Source organism: Aulostomus chinensis, chromosome 1 (assembly GCF_037954235.1).
Source record: "Aulostomus chinensis isolate RoL2024-O1b breed Wild chromosome 1, RoL_Achi_v1.0, whole genome shotgun sequence".
Classification (NCBI taxonomy): domain Eukaryota; kingdom Metazoa; phylum Chordata; class Actinopteri; order Syngnathiformes; family Aulostomidae; genus Aulostomus; species Aulostomus chinensis.
The window spans coordinates 45,372,367-45,379,070 of NC_141320.1; the positions used below are offsets into that span (position 1 = coordinate 45,372,367).

The following is a 6,704-nucleotide window of genomic DNA, read 5'->3' on the forward strand; positions in this document are numbered from 1 at the left end:
ACACACACACACACAGAGTCCTACTGACTAACCCATGTTTTTCTTCACTTAAACCACCACTGGAGTATTGAAAGAGATTGCATGAGACACCATCAACTTACATTAAAAACCCCTGACTGCCTTTAATTCCCTCCTGGCTGCAGGAAATTAGACAGACCAGCCCCCATAGCGGCCCTGCACGGTGGTGCAGTGGTTAGCACTGTGCCCTCACAGCAAGAAGGTTCCAGGTTCGAGTCCTGGCTCGGGCGCGGGATCTTTCTGTGTGGAGTCTCCATGTTCTGCCCGTGCCTGCGTGCGTCCTCTCTGATACTCCAGCTTCCTCCCACAGTCCAAAGACATGCAATTAGGGGACGAGGCTGATTGATACTCGAAATTGACCGTAGGTATGAGTGTGACTGGTTGTTCGTCTCTGTGTGTTGGCCCTGCGATGGACTGGCGACCTGTCCAGGGTGAACCCCGCCTCTCGCCCATAGATGCTGGGATAGGCTCCATCCCCACGCGACCCTTACTAGTAAGGAATAAGCAGAAGATGACGATGGATGGCCCATAGAGTGGAGGTGAGACCACAACCATGCTCTACAATCAATATTTACATCAAACCAGCACCATCTCAACAACTTAACCTGACTAAATATATACATGATTCCAGACTACTACACCAACTCAGTCATACATCCACATAATCATTCAATGAACCTTGTCTGTGATTGTACCCCCTCCCCCATCTGGGAGCAAAGGTTTGCACCTACAGCTCTTAAGGAGCTTCCTTGGGCCACTCTCCCCTTTTGGCTCCACCCCCTTTAAGGAAACCACCAGGAAGAGGTGAGGACTGACCGTGACGACTGAAACTGCCACATTTACATGAGACAAACTAGATCAACACTAAATACCAGGCCTTGCACAGTGATTACCACTGACTGACACTGGGGTCTTCATTTTCCACAGGCAGGATGGCCGGTCCCCCTGTGCTTCCCAGGTCCCTCCCTGGAACACATGGCATAGAAAATGTTTCACTTGTTTGCTGATTCAATAAACCTCACCATTAACATGTGTGTGATCCTCTAATTTACATAAACTGTTCATACCAAGACAAATGCTACCTTCAATTAATCATTGATGTCATGGAACCCTTGGTCTCCATGACATTGGTCAACCAGAGAAGCTTCAACTGGTGACGCTCATTAAACCATGCATGAAGGTCAAGGTGCATTATCTGCTGTGCTCCTTAACAGGGGAATTAGCTCCAATGGTAGAGCGCTAGCTTAGCATGAGAGCGGTAGAGGGATCAATGCCCTCCTTCTCAGAATACTTTAACTTGTTCTGTTGATCAGAGGAGCTGCTGGGTGATGAATGCTGATGTTTGTCCACTGCTGTGATAAAGTGTCCCCAGCAAGTCATCACCCTGTAAAGCACCAAATAACAAAAGTTACACTTTACAAGTAGAACAGGTCCAGTTCAACACTCCTTAAATGAATTTACACCCAACAATTCTTCATGAGCAAGCACATCCTAGCTTAGGCCCAACTTTTCTTGGCGCTCTCCCAGATGCTTGGGAGCTTCTGGGGGAGCGCTAGTTGGGCCTAAGCCAGGAGCTAAGCTAAGTTGGTCTGCACCAGCTAGTGAGCATTGGCTAGCTCTCGCAGCTTGTGGTGCAGAGCCGCTGCAGGTCCAATTCAACCTCGCTAAGCCTCACCTCCAACACAACAAAAAACTACATTTAACACACTTATCAGTATCACTAAAGGAGGCAGAGGAGGAAGAAAACATGTGGCACTCTGAGCAGGAGAGAGGAGGACAAGAGGGAGAAGCCATCGTTAGCTTGGAGTGGAGAATTTACAAGGCAGAAAGACTGTTGCTACCAGAATGATGGTCTTTTAAACTTCAGCCAAATAAAGCAATTAGGTATTAATTTTTGGTGGGTAATTAGTCAACGAAATAAGGAATTAGCAGGGAGGATCACACTTTAGCGAGCACAATGAAGCAAGGCTCTACGTTCAGCAACACAGAAAAAGGACTTGAGGTCACACGCTTCCTGCAACCAAGGTCAAAAATCCAGGACGGACGAAGGGGAGGACAACAAAGACAAAGACACAAGAAACAGAGATAATAACCATAAACTCCATAACAACCATAACAAATATAACCATGCAGAACATATATAACAAATATAACAAGAAAGGCATTAAAAGATATGTCACCTCTGGTCAAATACCCTGATTTGCATTTATGTCTCTCAGCATTTTCATTTTCATGTTAAAGCCTCCAGAATGAGGGGATGAATGCTGCAAAATGGAACAGCAACATTGAACCCAAGTACAGGATTGGAGGGAGACTGATGGTCGCTGTTTGGTTTTTTGAAGAACAAGGAGGGCGTGGCTTCAAGTTGGATTCTCAGAGACTATTTCCCCAACCTCTACATTGGAATCTGCACTGCCATCCAGTCACATGACTGAAGTCATCCAGTCACGTGACAGAAGTCATCCTGTCATGTCAGTGATGTCACTTGGCAGGACTGTCACTGCCGTCTCATTCTTGAAAAGAATCCAGACTCCACCTGTGGCTCCATGATAACTGATGGACCTCTGGTTGGAGGCTGGACGATGATGTTTGGACTGGAAGGAAAACTCCTTGTCCAAATTCCATTGTGTTCAAGTTTAAAGTCCCACAATAAGAAGTAGCTGAATCTGACAGGTGGAGGTTTGGAACTACAAGATGGTGATGTTTTCTTGACTTGATGCTCTGACTGTCAGGGTGGATGACAGCTTCTTCTGCTGCTGCATCTGAGTGGCTATGATTGGAGCTTTTACCCTCCAAGGTTGTTTGGTTCCAGGGGAAATTCTAAAATTCCAGTCCCCAACCTGGGCTGTTCTGAAACTCTTCTCCTGAATCACTCCTGAGCTGCAGCAAGAACAAATACCAGTGCCAACCAGATCAACTTAATGGCTGCTAACAGCCTCAGACACTTGATTTCCATCAATCTGGAGCCAAGAAGGCCCTCACCTGTGGTTCTCCTCCAGGAGGGTCCAGGTTCTGCCATTGGGGCTCCTGGTGCCACTGCCAGAGAGCCTCAGCTGCACACTGCAACATTTCAACAGGAGATTGACATTCCTTCAAATGTCCTGACATCTGATTCCAATGGTTCTGTTCCATCTTTATATTTTAAAATAAATCACACAATGAAAGCTGCCTCAGCTGGTTTAAGAGAGAGAACAAGCTAAGAGATCTGAAACCAGTAAAATATGCTTTTCTGTGTGCAAACTAGTGAGGGGCATGGAAGGATATTTACCACCACTACAGAACCCAGACTTTAGTCATGTGATGAGATGGAGTCTCTGATTATGAAGTTAATGGACAAAATGTGAATTAAAAGAAAACACATTTCTTCAGCAGACTTTGATCCAACATTGAAGTTAGACTTTGGTGGCTGCTCCATGTTGGAGGAAACCAGGCGATGTTGGACCATCACAGGGAAGCTCCTTTGCCTCCTCTGCTGCCAGTTCAACCACTCACTCCCCTCAGTGGAGAGCAGCTTCAACTGGGTTTGGAATGTACCATTGTGGATGCATAGGAATGTGGAGAAAATGTCCTTTGTCAGAAGTGGGATTCAAACCCACGCCTCCAGGAGAGACTGCGACCTGAACGCAGCGCCTTAGACCGCTCGGCCATCCTGACAGACACTGACAGTTGCAGACTTCAATATCAAATCAATTCATTCACTGACAAAGTAGAATTTTTTCCACAGGAGCTACTGGCTCCTTAGTTGTTACATTTATTGTTAACATTAAACACACAGTCTGACTTCATGGCAGTAAGAAATGAACCAGAATATTTGAACCACGTAACATCGCTTGATCAGTTTGTTACATGGGACACATTCCAGACAGGAAGGTCCTTCTGAGACTTGAACTCTGATCACTGGATCCAGAATTCTCACCCTTCCACCATGGAACCAAACACAAGGCGGAGGTTCCTCAAAATACCACTTGACATCACCTGCAATCAACCTGTTGATATTTGGAGGTTCATCTTGCTCTTGTTCCAGACTACATTGGCAAAAGGATCATGAACCACAAGGAAATCATGGAACTCCAGATTTATTCAGGACTTTCTAACTCCATCGTGTGACCTGGGAGCAAAGACTGGCCAGGTCTTCCTTAATTTATCAGTTAATTACTGCTTCAACAAACATGCCACTTAATTAAGTTACCAGAATTTCTCTCATTGAAAAACCCACCAGCCTGATTTCTTGACGTGACATGAAAAATTCTCCAAGAACCCACAGTTGGGTGGAAAGATACCAGGTTAACCAGGAGGAGTCCTGTTCCTGAACCATGGATGGAACAAAGTCCACTGGAAAACTCAGCAGTTCCTGAGTGCCAGATCCATCCAGGAGCTTGGGTCTCCCCTTGACTGTGGTGATCCATGAGATCAAGGAGGACAGAGGAAAGAAGGATCCTGTTGGAGATCTCCTCCCTTCTTCCTCCACTTCACTACTACTTGGATGTCAGGAATATGAGGTACTTTACTCAAATGAGGTATTAGGAGTTTCCTGTTTGACAAGAAGGAAGTCAGAGGTTCATACCTCACTTGTTGGTGGTGCCCTCAACCTGCTGAGAGCATCACTTAGTTCTCTACAGAGAAACATGGCAGCTCTGCTGAAGGCTGCAGGAAACCTGCTGGAACTGAGACTTGGACTCAGGTCACTGGATTCAAAGTCCAGGGTGCCAACAGGTCCACCAGGGCATCTGTGCTTTACTTACCATGTAAAAAGGACCACAGTGGTCGTCTGGTTTTAATTTAACAAACAAATACGGTTGAAAACTTTGAGACAGAGACACAGGGCTCTTATTTGAAGGGCCATGGGATGGGAAATATCCCAGACCTCTGAGATCAGAGCGCTCACTTTGATCTCAGGGTCCTGACTTTGGGGGTTCTTCCTTTGGTCTTCAAATACTCGTGGTTTTTATTGGCAGAACTTTCAACTTGCATGCAAAAAGAGAATCACAGTCAATGTAAACCCAGCAGACAGTGTTTATTTCTAATAAATCAGACAATCGCACAAATGAGAATGAAAGGAAAAAACAATAAAATGTTTTAAAAAACCTTCTCCACTCTAAAGCTTTTTAAAGTTCATTTGAAGGTTCAAAGGTGGAGGTGAGGAGGTCACCCTGATCCTCCCTGTCGTCACTGCCGGAATTCTTTCTTCTGGTGCTGTGGTTCTTCTGATGAAGGGGGCGTGATGTTTGCTGTCTCAGGCTCCACCAAATGTCCTCTTTAGGACGCCACAATGTGGCCTCTTCACTGCTCCATCTTCCCTGCATCGGAGACACCAGGGTTCCTCCTGGTGCCGACCCCATCGTCCTTCTACCCAATGGTGCGGCCATGGATCCTCAGAGGACGCTGGGATCCTTTTCTCATCAGAGCCACAGTTTTTCCTGGAGGGAACAACAGGAGCTTTGTTGTAATGTTTTGCTCGGTGTTTCCTGCACAGACCGTCAGGATCTGTGACGCCATCTTGTGGTAGGGGGTCATCATCTTGTTGTGTGGTAGTGGATTCATTGATCTGCTGTTTCAACACATTCAAGTTCATTATCCTACAAGTCAAAGTACATTTGGTGTGGAGTTTTAGTTTCTGGCCTCAATCATAACGTGTGCCTTTCTTCTTCATGAACATTTCTCAGCTTTTTAAGTTTATTCTAGTTTTTCTTCCTCACTTTTCTATTCCATTGTTGTTGAAGATTCTACTGCAGGTTGGAGTTCCCTGTTGACTGAAGCAGAAACAGGAACAACAAGCTGGAGGCTGTCAGAGCTCCAAGTTGGGGGCTGATATTAAAGTAGGAGATGAACACATCCAGGTTAGCATCCCTCTCAGAAGCTGCTACTTTAGCTCTTCAGAATACAGCAGCCTAGCATAGCTTCATCTGGCCAGTTAGTGGCCCACTTTGATGTCTGGGATATCAGGTTCAAGGTTCTTCACAGCTCTGAATGAAGGCTTTCTAAAGTGTTAACCAGTACTCCAGTTGTAAAAAACAATCAGGGGGATGGTAGATTTTGATGTTTAGGAACAGATCATTTGTGCTGATGACAGCGCATCAGGTGAGAGACCAACAGTGTACCCTTACTCCTCTCAAACAACATGCATGCTATGGATATTACCTGTCTGCTACTCCTGTCATTGATCTTGACCAAGCCCCCAGGCTGACACTGCTACCACTGCTCCTACATAGTTAGAGTCAAATGCAGAGGACATTTTCCCACCAGGTGCAAGTGCAACTTCATACTCATGCTACCTATAAATCTGGGAATTCATCTATATTTTGAAACAAAACGTTCTCAAGTCAAGTCCATTTTAATGAAAGTGCAAGAGCAAAAGAATGAAACAAATGTACTGTGGCAGGATAGCGCTACACTCCCCACCATGAGGGGCAGTGTGGCAGACGATAGTGAGTGGTCACCTAGAAATAGACCTGGTCCGACCCTTCTCCGTCCTTTCCACTTTCTCTCCCTCCTTTACGGAGCCGACAGCCGTGCGTGGTGGCGTCTCGCTGGTCAGCAGATCTGTTACAAACAAAGGTACCTCAAAACCTCAAAATAATGCTACAGTGATGTCGGAAGAATTGCTAATGAACTCAAAATGATGCTAACAGTAATGGAGGAAGAGTTGCTAATAACCTCAAAATAATGCGACAATGATGTTGTAAAAA

General features: G+C 45.6%; 1 long non-coding RNA gene across 1 annotated transcript; it reads right to left on the reverse strand.

Annotated features, from left to right (window-relative positions):
• Positions 1-5,637: 5,637 nt before the first annotated feature.
• LOC147271856 (uncharacterized) lies at positions 5,638-6,486 on the reverse strand. The gene is made up of 3 exons (XR_015115807.1): positions 6,456-6,486; positions 6,157-6,310; positions 5,638-5,768 (listed from the first exon to the last, which is right to left on the reverse strand). It is a non-coding gene; the product is annotated as an uncharacterized LOC147271856 (long non-coding RNA).
• Positions 6,487-6,704: the final 218 nt, after the last annotated feature.